Consider the following 14731-nt stretch of genomic DNA (forward strand, 5'->3'; position numbering starts at 1 on the left):
TCTGACCTGACCTGCTGTCACCTGTTCGCAATGGGAGGTGCCTTACTGCCATTTGTACCTTTGGAAACCCTGCCCTGTCTGCGCTGTGGAGTAGGATGCTCACTCCAGCTGGAGTTATATCTTTTCCCTGCTATATTATTTAAAATTATGAAATTTTAATTAGCAATAGTTATGTTTTAGAGTGCTTCAGAATATGTCATATCCTTAACGGCTTTCAGCAAACGGATGTGTGGTTCCCCCCTCCCCACCTCAGTTATCCAAGCAATCTGTGCCAAGTGTTTTTGAGAATAAAGGTTGAACACACACAACTAGATTACATGGCAGTGTAAATCAGAACTGTGCAATTCATTTCAGTGATTTACATTATCTGAAGATCCAGACTATTAATTATTGGAAGCCTACCTTTTTAAAAGCAGTTTTTTAGTCACTGTGACATCCAACCATCTGGCTCCAGTTTCCCTCGGTATGTACTTTCAGGCATGAATACTAGGAAGCTTTGTTAAATATGCAGATTACCCAGGCAGCGTGCAGGGGATGGTGATAGACAAAGCTTTGTTTGCACAGCTTATTTCTTGGCAAAGTTGTCTCTGTTAAACTTCATATACCAATCAGTAATGGATTTGATTTGCTGGTGTCTTTGCTATGGCTTTTACTACTGTTGAAGGTTTTGACTGACGGGAAAAGGGAAAGAATATCCTGGCTGTTGTGATCATCTGCCACAGTAGCCAGTCTCACTGTGGAGGCAACAGGAGAGATTGTTTAGGGAGTGCCTATGAGCTTGACCCCTTTTGGCAGTCTATTGCTCTGGCACATCTCTGTAACACATAGATGTGATCTGTTTTGGGAAGAATAATGGCTATTAAAGCACTAGCCCAACAAAGTGCATATCATGGCCTATTTGGAACTCTTTCATTGGAAGGTGCAGGTGTTGGTGTTGCCTCTCAGGCTGTGTGTGCTCACAGATCACATCTCTGGCACAGCTGGGCATCTCATTTCCAGAGCAGATGCCCTGGCCTCCACGGCTGCCATTGCTCCACCTGACAAGGAGGTTGAATCAGCATCCTCACCCTGCAGAGCTGATATTCCAGAGTATTATCACCAAGTCAAAGCAGCAGCTCTGAACCCACAGAGATCTCAGTAACCTCCAACAGCCTGCTTGCCAGGGTCAGCAGAGCTCCTCAGCCCCTGCCTGAGATTCATAACATGCTCTTTCAAAGAGCTCCTACACAGCGACTGTAATTTTCTTTTCTGCCACAGAACTGCCTCATTTATAAAGTAAGATCTAGTGTCTGAACACAGAGTTCTGTTCTCCCAAGGATATGATTTTGCCCAGCACAATATTTCCTGAAGCAACAAAGTTATTGACTGCAATACTTTATGTTGCTGCAGAAAGGAAGCCTCTGTAAAGTAACCTTTAATTGTCACCCTGATTTGTCATTTTTGTATCTTGCATTTAGAAGGGGCTAGGATACAGGAGAACCTCGAGGAGCTTTGCACCAGTCCACCACTTTTTCCTTTGTTCCTGCTGAGATTTCTCCATTCATCAGATGTGGAGACAGTCTGTGATCCTGGAAAGAGATATGTTCTTGTTTTTGTCTACAGTCCCAAGACACTGTCTCCCCCACTAAAGCAGGACTCTTGCCATCAGATGTCCCCTGTAGCAGAAAATGCCCTATAGTTTCTCTGCTATCTCACCTGCGAGGATGTCACCACTCTTGTTGATAAAGCCTGAAGTCAACTCATTTAACTTGATTAGGAATTGAGGGATGATTTTTAAATGTTGCTAATTAAAAAAAAAATGTGTCTGCAAAGTTTTTTCTATAACCTCAGTTTTTTAATGTCTGTTATATCCAGTTAGACTTAACTATCTCATCAAGGCTAATGGTATATAAATGGCTAATTTTAAGTTCCTTAAGACTGTTCTTAGAAAATGTATTTCCTATTGCCACTGTAATTTTTTCTCTCACCCCAGTGTAAAACAGTTACTGAGTTTCAGTAGCTAAGATTCCTACATATGTGTTACTAATTCAGTGAGAGAGATGTGTCTTTGTGTGAAGAAAAATACCTTAGGTCCTGTTAAGACCCTCTTCACCTCAAAACCTGTGACAGTGTTGAAAAATCTCTGGTCTTGATGTGTGCAGCTGAATTTCTCAACTCAGCATGTGCATTTAACAAAACCCATCATCAGCCAATTGGAAGTCTGATTTTTGAGGACCATTGAACACTGAACATTTCAGGGAGCTGCAATTACAGAAACAATTGTGTTAAATAACTTTGGACTGATGGTGTGTGAACATCATGCCTCCCAACTTCCCCTTTCTTATTTTGGTTGGAATCTGACAGTGCACAGGGTAATGTTAGGAATACTTTAGGGAGTGTTGATATGCTTCAGAAATTCTGGCATTTCTTCATATATCTGTGATTTATGTCTGTGTTTTATGACTCCATAGGCTAAACAGCCTCCTATTTGGAGTTCTATTTGATGTTGATGAGAAAAAGGGCAGGGTATATTTTAATGGAGGTGAAGCATCTGAAACTCCCCTCACATAATTCCAATTCCACTTTCAGTCACAGCAGTACAAGTCAGAAGGCATGGCATGTTTCACATTTCTGTAGTGCTGGACATATGTCAAAGATAAGAAGCAGTTTACCTAAGACAAATAACAACCTGTATCAGAAAATCTGCCTTTGTTTATTAACCATGTGAGCTGTTTATTTTGCATTTTTATTTGGTACGGTGGAAAGCGATAACATTTGTATTAAAGCGAGACCAAAGGTTTCAAACCCTCCTTAGGAGTCCTGTAAAGCGTGTGAACAACATTAAGTTTTTGGTCTGAATCTGGTCAGTTGACGCCTGATGCCAGTGCATGGGCTGGGCTCTCATGTGTTGTGCTGACCACTGTCACAGGAGAGCCCAAGATCACCTCACCCAGTTATTTTGAATTTCAACACAAGCTGAGGGATGAGCGGATCGAGAGCAGACACCGAGAAAGTCTTGAGGGTGCTGGTGGATGAGAGGCTGGACATGAGCACACAATGTGCTCTGGGAGCCCAGAACCCCCCGTGTGCTGGGCTGCATCCAAAGCCCCGTGGGCAGCAGGGCAGGGAGGGGATTCTGCCCCTCTGCCCCGCTCTGCTGAGACCCCACCTGCAGTGCTGCATCCAGCTCTGGGGTCCCAGCACAGGAAGGACAGGGACCTGCTGGAGCCAGCCCAGAGGAGGCACCAAGGTGATCAGAGGGCTGGAGCAGCTCTGCCATGAGGAAAGGCTGCGAGAACTGGGACTGTTCTGGCTGGAAAAAAAAAGACTTTGTGGTGACCTTATTGCAGCCTTTTCAGTACCTGAAAGGAACCCACGAGAAAGACAGAGAGAGACTATTTATGAGTGTGACAGGACAAGGGGGAATGTCCGCAAACTGAAAGAGGGCAGGTCTAGACTGGATATAAGAAAGAAGTTCTTTACTGTGAGAGTGGTCAGGCCCTGGCACAGGGTGCCCAGAGAAGCTGTGTCTGCCCCATCCCTGGGAGTGTCCAAGGCCAGGCTGGATGGGGCTCTGAGCAACCTGGTCTAGTGGAAGGTGTCCCTGTCCATGGAAGGCGAGTTGGAATTAGATGATCTTTAAGGTCCCTTCCAACGTAAAATATTCCATGATTCTGTGATATTTTATACAGGTTGTCTCTGCTAGCACTCTGCTAGGATCAAATGCCACACACTGATCCTGGTGTAAGTTTATAACACATGATGACTCTTCAAATTCCTGTGCAGGGACTCAGTGATCTCCCTTAAATTCACAGATGAGCATATACATGGTACAGCTGAGTGCATCTGAGTGAGGCCAAAAAGGCTGCCAGAGGCTTGGTCGTTTCTCCATGCTTACAGGTAACCCATCCCAGCTGTCTACCCAAGGGAAAATACAATGCAAACATTGCCTAACCCCTGCAGGCAGCCAGGTGATCCCTGTTTTAGAACTGCAAACTTGCTACCTGCAGTGAGCACAGAAGAGGCTTGAAATATTTGCTATGTAATATGAATATTAAATGTGATGATTAAAACCAGCTATGTAAACATAAGGTAATACAGTAGCTTTAACAGGCACTTCTCCAATCCTGCTCAAGCACAGGTGGAAATGCAGACTAAATTGTGCAAACCAAACCTCCACAAAATAATGCATAAATGGTGATGTATTGTGACAAGGTAGTTAACAAAGTGGAAAGACGAACACCTGTCTCCTGCATATGGATTGGCAGGTACAGTGAAGACTTGGAGTACATGGGGGTTTATGGAGAAGTTTGCAAATATATTCACTGTGTAAAACCTCTCCCCAGTCCTATTTCTAAAACTGGACCTTTTCCCACTGCTATTCTAAAAGGATGAACTGATTGAGGAGAACAAGGTAGTTTCTTGTATGCCTACTTGGCAGTACAGAGAATTTATATTCTGATCACAGAGTGGAAATTATTATGATTTAAAGTTAAGATGTCTAGAAGTGAGAATTGGAAGGCCCACAGGGAAAACAGTGAAGGAATGTGAAAAGAGAGGCCGTCACTCTAACAAGAAATATGTGGCTAATAAATAAATAAATAAATAAAGTCTATTACATTTGGATGTGTTCTATCATCAATTATTAGAAGACCTAAAACTAATGTGTGATAAAAGAGGTGTTCTATGTTAGTTTATTTTAATTTTTCCATCTCTGATACTTCAGAAATAAATGCTTATTTAAAAGAGGGAGAGAGAGATATTTTAAGAAATTGCTCTCAAATTTGTTTGTAGTTATATCCAGACACTTGAATAGAAAACAGAAAACAAAATCTTTCTCCCTTTTTGACAACGTTTACATGTCTTTCACATGTGCATACAGCAGAAGTGAGCTACTGGTGAGTCAAAGACTACATTTAAAATTACGAGTACCACTTGGAGGCCTTTGGAAGAACAGATAGCTTAATAAAATGGTAACTTGTTGGGCTGAATTTCTGTTCTCATGCTTGAATATTATTGCATCCTTTGAAAAACTCACATGAGGAAGATTTGAATTTAGAGAATTTCTAAGCCCCGCACAAATAATTTAAATAGTGTTCACAACAGATAATAACTTTGTCACACTTCTGCTGACCCTTTTCTCTTAACCTACGAGAAGGGAGGAGATTTTCTTAGCAACAGGAACACCAGAAAATTCTCTCTGGCAATACCAGCACTTCTGCTTTAGTTCATCTTCAGTTCACGCTAGAACAACACCAAGGTGAGCTTGGGGGAAAACTTTCTGCTTCTGCTCAGTATAAATAAGGTTTCAAAGGTTTGTTGTTCTTAAAGGGATGGGATAAAAGTAGTTGAGTGCACTGGTAACAAAATCGAAAACTTTTCTATATATAAGTAGCTTAAGTTACTGAAATTCATCAGCCATTTCAACCCTTCCTTTCTTCTCCCCAGTACAGAATTAGATGCATGGCCAAATTAAGCAGCATGTGACTGTGCACAGGATTTCCAGTGCTAGGCTATAGGTCAAGCCACGTGCATATTGCTGTTTGGTAAAACCACTGGAATATTTCCAGCGTAAGATTACCCCTGATTCTGAGTGAAAGTAGATGCCTGCAAAGAACAATGGGGCTTTGAGCAGTACAAACCTATTTGTTTTCAAGTAGGTCATAGATGGATTTTTTTTTTTTTTTCATGGTAGAAGAGCACAGGAATATGGACCATCTAGGTGTTAGTTGCTACGGTAACCATAAAATCACATCCTCCAAAACCTTTCTATTTAATTATATACATCACTGACTAGCTAGTGGAGTAAATTTCTTTTTTTTTTTTTTTTTTCTTCAAAACTCCAGATTGAAAAGGGAAAAAGGCATGTTCATTTCAGTTTAACCTTTTCTTTGTCACTGATATTTTTGGGAAGAGAATTTTTTTCTTTCTTACAGGCATTTTTAACTGATATTCCATCCAGTTTTATTGATGCCATAAATTATTGTATTGGGCTGTAGTGCTACACAGTTAAGGGCTAGAGGTTTGTCATTGTTTCTGTGTATTTATAGCCTAATTCTTCAGACTTCTCCTTGATATACATGATTTGTTTCCAACCTCATGCTATTGGGGCTATATTTCACCTGTGGAAATACCTGCATTGTGCTGAAATCCATATCTGCTTGAAGACTGCATGAAAAACACCACCTGTGTACAGAAAACTTTACATTTTGCCAATCAAAACAAAGCCAAGGTACTGAAATCAAAAGTAAGATTGTGCAATGGCTCAGATGGACTTTCTGAACTGCCTTTGTGCACCAGGATGAATGGGCATTAAAAGCCTGTAAACAATTCATTCACATACCTCTTCTGTTCCTAGGGCACCTTCTTTATAAAACAGCAATAATTATAGGTAACTTTAATACCTATGGGAAAAAATGATAATTTTTTTATTTATTTCATTTCCCTACTTTCATAGATTTTATGACATATCCCTTTAAATTTTAGCAGAAGATATACATATTTCACTATCTTGGATACAAAAACCATAGGGTTTTTTTTTCTTTTTACAGTATATGTAATGTGCAGATTTAATTTTTCTTTTCCCTCTTTCAATATTTTTCTTTAAAATATGTTGATTAAAAAAAGTAATGAGGAGTGATCTCCACACAGGTATTAGAAAGTCATGTTTAATTCATATAATTCTTTGTTCATTATTCTGATACTGCATTGCCACACCTAAACAAAAGGAATCTTTCCATATAAGTATGAATATTTTCGTATTAAAAAAAAATCAGGTCCCACACAAATTTGTTTCATGAAGTCAAACTGCTCGTACTTTTGGGGGTTTTCCAGGCGAGAGGTCACATGCAAATAATTATGTCTATTAGCTATACTAGTTTCACCAATGCAACCAAAATTGCACATTGCAAGTCATTATTACCATTTTGATAAATAAGTGATAGAATTGGAAGGTTTGTTAGAATGAATTAAAAAGGCAAACTCTCTGAAATCCATATACAGGACCCCTAAACAGCAGGCACCTTTAGCCAGGTAATGAATAAATACAGTGTGGGAGCTTTACAGAGTGACTTACACCCAACCTGAATAATATCTTTAAGCCTAATTCTTAATATTTTTTCTATTGGACAAAATAATTCAGTATAAGTAGAATGAAAAAAAAAAAAACAGGTCAGGAAGTTTAAAGCTGCACTGTTAGTAATGTAACAAAAGAAATTTATCAAAATTAGTACCAATGAGTTTATTTTCTGCCAGAAATCAGCCTGTTGCTGTGATTAAATGTTTTACTTTCTAAATAAAAATAATTTATATTAAAAAATGGTAAGTGTTCTGAAATGTATGCTTGTACAATTTGGTAAGAATTTTATGAATATATGAATTTGTGACAGACAGATGGATGGTTCTAAGCACTCCTCAGTCCAGCATCATGCTTTGAGCTGCAGATGCCAAAGGCAGCAGTTGCACATCTATTAAGAAATTTGGACAACCTTCAGTTTTGTTCTTCATTATTATCCTACTTCCAAATCAAGGGATTCTTGGGTAATTTGAGATGATGCCTTCTCTCTATGTATGGATTTTATATTATTTTTATCTCCTAAAATGGCTGTTCTGGTTTGGCCAAATTTAGAAATATATCCTCTGAGAGAAGGCAGGTTATAACCATCCCTCCCCTGCCAGGTTCGGGAAGAATAAATTTTCCTCGAAGGAAAGTGAAAGAGATAAAAGCTATTTATTTAACAAACACACAGGAAAAGGATAATGATGCTAAATAATAATAAAACTACTCTCTGTGGAGAGAAAATCCTGGGAAAATTTCAGAGTCCTTCCATAGATCTCTCTCTCCCCCTCCTTGGAGCTGGGTCATGGTGGGCCCACCTCCAGGGCCAAGGCCTCGGTGGAAATTCCTCCAGATGTATTCTGATGTTGAAACCATCTAGCAGAGTTAAAAATAAAGGAAAAAATGTAAGTCCCAGGAAAAGAAAAGTTCAACTCTCCGTCTCCCTCCAGAGAAAGAAAAAGGAGCTGAGAAACTGGCCGAAAGCAAGCAGGGTGCCTTCCCCACTCTCGCTCCGCTGCCGCAGCTGAACACAGCGCCGTCGCTGTCTCTGTGTCCTTGAAAACATGAAAACAAACTGCTTAGAAAGTTCCCTAGGTTTTGCCTCTCCCCCCCTCTCAGGCTCAGCTTAAAGACACAGAAAGGCACAAAATTATTTTCAGGGCACGGGGCAGTGATAGGGGATATACATCACAAAGTCACCCCAAGACAATGGCTAAACAGCTTGGCGGATATGAGTCTTTTCACCTTTTTGGAACGCCTGCTTTAGCCCACATACAGTTGTATTGACACTTATGGTTCAAACTGCAGTTAAGGTTGGTATACATAAACAGTCTGGTATCTCCACATTTCTCGTGGATTACTGTCATCCTTCCACCATGTTTCTGGGTCCTAAGGTTGAGGCATTGGTTCAGGGCAGGAGAGAAGGACTACAGAGAGAAGAATCAGTATCACAGTCCCCTTTTTGGGAAGACTATCGATGTAGGTTTCCTTCCTCCTCACATTTGAGTCTGGATGGAGAAATTTTATATGTTTTATATGATCTTTGCCCTGCTGATTCTTCACTGGTTCACATTTCCACATTACTTTGTGCGTAGTACATTTAACTTTTACGTTAGAGACATGGTCATTATCCTCTTTGTTATCCTTAAAACTATCTTTACCCTGCTTCCATGGTTGCATTCCTTTAATTAGGGTTAACTGACCACTGGTGACATATTTATAGCCTTGTGGCCCCTGGTGTCATCCTGTGCCCATAGTTTCAACACCCCTGCAATCAGCCCCTGTCAGTACTCCTTTTCTTTGTTTTATTCTAAAGTCATAAACAGCTCATTCTGCACTGAGTACCTGCTTGATATTACCCCATACAGATGTTCACAAGCTAAAACAAAGTAAATAATAGTCTCCAGATTAGCAGATAATTGTTGCTCTTACTAAACAAGACTAAATATGGTTCCAGCTAGGCCAAAAGAAGTCCAGACAGAGCCTGAGTTTTGTTATTATCCTAGCTCAAAGCCTGTTAAAAACAACACTGTACAGGACAACATGGCTACCGACTGTCCTAACTCCAAAGGCCTCACTTTAAGGATCTGTGCAAGTCTGAATGAAGTACCTACTTGTTGGCTAGCAGAGCAACATCTATAATACAGAGCACAGAGTCAAGTATCCTGTTTACTTACAGTTTTGAAATGTGGAATAGAGTTATAAAGAAATAGGATAACAAAAGACATTGCTATGGCCACACTTACCAAGAATTATCTTAAATACTCCAGTTTCTCAGGCTCTTTTGTTAGCTTCTGTTGGCTGTCCCCAGTCTGGCACACTAGAGAGAGCTCTTAGATCTGAATGTTTTCTACTTGAGCAGCTAATGTTGGTTAGAGAGGCCATTTGGAACAGTTTCTTCTTTGGCCCACAATCAAAGGACCTGGTTTTTTTCTCTCTTGTTTACCTACTCATCATTTTCCTGTGTGAGAGCACTGAGACATTATACAGTGCCAAGAGGATTATGTAATCGCTTTCCCCCATCCTCCCTAAGTTTACTTGATTAACATTTTTACTGCATATCTTAATTAGTAGATTCCTAGCTTTAGGCTTCGGGCTGCTTTCCTCTCCGTACAGCCTCTGTCAAATGCATTGATTTAATTTTAAAACTTCTGTAACATGAGAAATTTAAATGGTTTTAAATATTTGGTTTGTTACAACTTTGCATATAGAGTGCTATAATAGCCCGTTGAAAATTATTTGAGAATTTGCTTCTGAGAAGGAACAGCTTCTTCCTTTACATTCCATTAGATTTCAGGAAACTCATTTATATGGACAAAAAAAAAAAAAAATTGGATAGCCTTAATGTGAGGGATTTAGAAACACCTTTTGTCATTGGGACATTAGAGACATATTCTTTCAAGTATAAAAGGAAAGAGAGGCCAAGACTGAACCCCTTCTAGCTAGAGAATTGCAAATGTAGATGCATTTTGTGTGGACCACTTGAGGAATTGATCTGGTAAGCAGTGTCCAAACAATTCCAAATCAGCAGAAAACAAACCTGAGATGAGCAGGGTCTCTTCTTTTTACCCAAAAGTTCAATGATTATAGAACTTATCTGTAAAATTATATTGCAGTTACTTCAGCTCACTTTTTCTACACTGGATTGCATTTTCTGATCACCATATTGCAGCAAATTCTGATTCAAGGCTCTTGCAATCTGTCTTGCTGAATCCTTTGTACATTTTATAAAAAACTTAACTATCTTTGATGGGGCAGAAATTTGAATTCTACCATGACAACAGCACTATTAATATATTAATTGCCATTCTTGCATTGTCTCCTTCTTTGTCTCTCAAATATTTCATGATTTGGGGGACAGAAAAACTCCAGAAGGATTGTATTTTCCTGGTTCCTTTTTAAACGTACAGAAAATGTACAGAATTCTTCACACTTGTACTGTTTTGTGAACTTAAAATTTCTTTTGCATGTGTTTTCCTTTTCTTAATATAACTGAGGAAGCATCATTTGCTTCCTATGAAGGTATGGAGCAAAATTATGTGTTGAGATCTGTAGGTGTGTGTGAGAGAAACCCCTTGTGTCTCTTGTTTCTTTCTACACTACAAATCAGGCAGCCACAAAAATATTTATCCCCAAATCACTTTTGGAGTAACTTCTCATATTGTTAGGCCTTTAAAGGAACTCTGGGACTCTGCAAATCTTTCATCCTAGAAACTACTTCTCCTTTGCAAAGCCTTCTGGCTTGTTTCACATGTAAAGGATCCCACAGGATGGAATGAGACCAAATGTTGCACTGGCCAAAATATGAGGTGATGAGTATAATTGGGGCTTTATTTATTATGTGGCTTGGCAGTATGATTTCTGAATCATCTACACAGGCCTATACAAGCCATACAAGAAAATGAGCCTGCTAGCTGGATTTTGTGCCTGGAATTAATATTCCATGTATTGATTCTCCTCTCCTCTCCTCTCCTCTCCTCTCCTCTCCTCTCCTCTCCTCTCCTCTCCTCTCCTCTCCTCTCCTCTCCTCTCCTCTCCTCTCCTCTCCTCTCCTCTCCTCTCCTCTCCTCTCCTCTCCTCTCCTCTCCTCTCCTCTCCTCTCCTCTCCTCTCCTCTCCTCTCCTCTCCTCTCCTCTCCTCTCCTCTCCTCTCCTCTCCTCTCCTCTCCTCTCCTCTCCTCTCCTCTCCTCTCCTCTCCTCTCCTCTCCTCTCCTCTCCTCTCCTCTCCTCTCCTCTCCTCTCCTCTCCTCTCCTCTCCTCTCCTCTCCTCTCCTCTCTCCAACCCTCACCCTCTGTGCAAGGAAGCTGTAACACCAAGACATCTCTCCAGAGCCTAATTCCTGTGTGATGCAGCAGAATGGGCAAGGAATGGGCATGCAAATCCCTAAAGGTTCCATTTTTCAGTTAAATTTCTGGATCTATTTGGTAAAGGCCAGTAGTTCTACATTTCTCTTTGGGATATGGTGAGCCCAGTAGCCTATCAGGTCATTTGGTTTGTAGGTTTATTGTCCTAGGATTTCAGAATTAGGATTCTGGTCCCACAGTTCACATATTGAATTGAACTGTTTCCACTTCTTTGAATTCACCGTTGCTGGCCTGTCTATATACCTTCAACATGTGGCATAGGAAATATAATTCTATGTAGAACCTAAGGGAAGAATGTAATGATTGCAAATAATTACAAAAGAAACATTTCCATAAGTTGTCAGCTAATTCCACATATCATGATAGTTTCAGGAGAGAAATATCTGAAGTCTCGTGTATGTGGATGACTGGGAATCAAAAACATTGCCTTTTACACTGATTTTGGATCATGAAAAGTACAAAATTCCTTTGTGTATGTATTTTTTTTTGCATGAGCTCAGAAACACGTATTCAACAGATTCTGCAGAAGTGTTATGTTGGGAAGCAATATATTCACAGGATTAATAATATCAAATATTAGTTCTGTGTAAAAAAAACCCCTGCAATAAATTATTCAATGAAATCTCTTTTCTCTGAGCGTAGTTTGCGAGAACCCTGACTTGCAAAAACTGTTTGGCTATTCAGAGTAAATCTGGCTTTTCAGAGTGCTTAAATATTCAGTATTCACCTGTATCAGCTACTTCTTCTGAATTCCTTGATTTAACAAATGTCATTTATGAACCTTCTTTGTAATAATAATATTGTACACACTAAAACTGATATAATTATACGGGCAAAAGGGGCAATACAGTTACGATTCTATGAAAATGCCAGGTTTTTCTATTAAATCCTGAAATGTGTATTAAAATGTAAAGGATCTCTTAGATTTACTAAATTAGAAAGGAAACTACTGGAAATCTATCCCATATCGACTTAAACACAGATTCTACTGCAGCCTCTGCAGACAGTCACAGAACTTGAGGCTGAGAGAAGCTTTCTAATGCACTGCACAATTTTAGTCCCAACAGAGAGTCTAAATATAAAACTGTCGAATTATCTTAGTGCCTCCCACAAAGTGTTGCAGATATTTTAGTAGCAGGACTCAGGGTAAAGGCATTCAGGCCTGATCCCTAACCCAGTGATGACAACGAGATTTCACATGTTACTTTGATTACACTTTATGTTTGAAAGCATGTGGAAATACCAGTACAGCTCATCAGCGTTTCTACTGGAAAAGGACAAGGAAGACAAAGAAGGAAGTGAGATAGGGAGGGAGAACTACAATTATTGTCTTTGAACAAAGAATTCTGAAACTGCCTGCAAAAAATCATGGCTGGAAGACTGAGTAAAATGATGAATTTTCAAAGCAGAGAACAATGACTATGTTTTATCTTCTCTTATTTCAGATGGATAAAATATAAAGCTTAAAAGTCCATTTAAGGTCATGTGAAATTGAACCAACTATGACATTTCAAATTTTTTATTATTAAAATTATGTGGAAAGAGACACCAGTCAGCAGTACTCTGAACTCCAAGAAATCTGGATAAGAGGTTTTTAGGCACAGATCAGTGAGAACTGGGAATTCATTTCTCCTACAACAATATATAATGGAATTATTTGGCAAAAGAACTCAGGTTGTTTTGAACCTTGAAAGCAAAAAAAGGGGGTGAAGGAGAAAAACTTGAATTTGATATCCAGATTAATAATAAAAATATTTAGTGCATAAATTCATGAGGGGTACTGAGACTGAGGTCTGATCATCTCATGGATACTTTGTGAGAACTGGATCCAAGAAAGTGTGTACATACTTTAAAGTTCATTCCTTCAGGAAGAAAGGCAGATCACTTCCTCCTTTTTATTTTAGATTTGCTCTTGCATAAGTGAAAAATTCTTCGGTTAAGAGAAAGAAGAGAAAACAACCCTAGTTTTACTCGAGCAAGCAAACAGCAAGAGGAACCTTCTCTGTTTAACTTAACAGTATTCATAAGGGTGAACACCCCTTCTCTTTGTCCTTTAGCCCAGCAGGATTATCCATCAGGCAGTATGTGACCACCTGTCCACAGGTATATCTAAGAACGCTTCAGGGAATCCATTCAGCCAGGTCTGAAAAAGAAAATAAATAACTGACAGAATGACAAATGTTGATAATTCTTGACATTTTGAATGGTACACTTAAAAGCAAATTGTCATCTTCTTATTTGGTAACAGTGGTAGAATATTAGGTGCTACTACATCTGATAAAAAGCATCACAGTATGCCTCCAGTCCCTAGTGAGATATATTAGAAAAATAGTCATGGTAAGGACTTCAGAAATTAGAGCATGTCTGTCCCTACAAACATAATTTTCCTTAGGGTAGACTGGCAACCCTCTCTGGATTCACTGATCTTACCAGTTAAAAAATTATAGTAACAGTCTGAATGTCTATATCCCACTATTTAAACTTATTATTAATTGAGCTTTTTCCAAGCATTTTGCTCATATAAGCCAGTACTTTTTCCATTTTCAAACTTTAACTGAAAGAGAAAGCTCTCCACATAAATTACATCATCTGGAAGCTGTCTTCTAATATTCAGCCTTTGCTGCAGTATTTCCCTGAAAAGGGTTGTCACCTACACTGTAAATCCTTTTTAAGCCAAATCACTAAGTTCACTGAATGCACATAACTCCAATTAACTGCAGCCTGCTGGCTCAAAAGCAATTTGGTCTTTCATTAATTACTCAGGTAAACATAGAAAAAGCTCTTTTAGCTTGCCTGAATTCACAGAACAAACAACCTCCCCTACTCCATCTTTGATGATCCAAGACAATCTTGTCTTTTGATGCTTATCACTTGGTTGTTCAATAAAATGTAATTAAAAACAAAAGCGACATCCCCCTATCACCAACCCTGAGCTGCAGTTAATTGTCAGGCTTTCCAACTTACTCTCACAGTGTAAAGCTTATTGCACTTTAGGTCAGAAGACTATTTGTGTAATCTCTTTCCTCGTGGATTGACTCTTCTGAGTCTCACAATGGGATTTCTGCAGGTGAAATTCAGTTACCGCTGCCAGGTTTTTTTTCTCTCGGTCTTGCTCTGAACATATGCAAAATTGAAAAGATTATGCGTGTTTTTATTTGAAGGCTTAAGGCAAACCTTCTAGGAATCCAGAACTATTTATGATGCTTAGCAAGCCATTTGATTGATTCATTCTGCCTTTCAAGAAAAAAAAAAGAAAAAACATAAATTGTTACTTTTATCTTAGTTTAAGGCTATTCAAATTTCCCATAGAAGAAGAAGAGGGGTGGAGGA

This window comes from Coloeus monedula (assembly GCF_965178545.1).
Source record: "Coloeus monedula genome assembly, chromosome: 3".
Classification (NCBI taxonomy): Eukaryota; Metazoa; Chordata; class Aves; order Passeriformes; family Corvidae; genus Coloeus; species Coloeus monedula.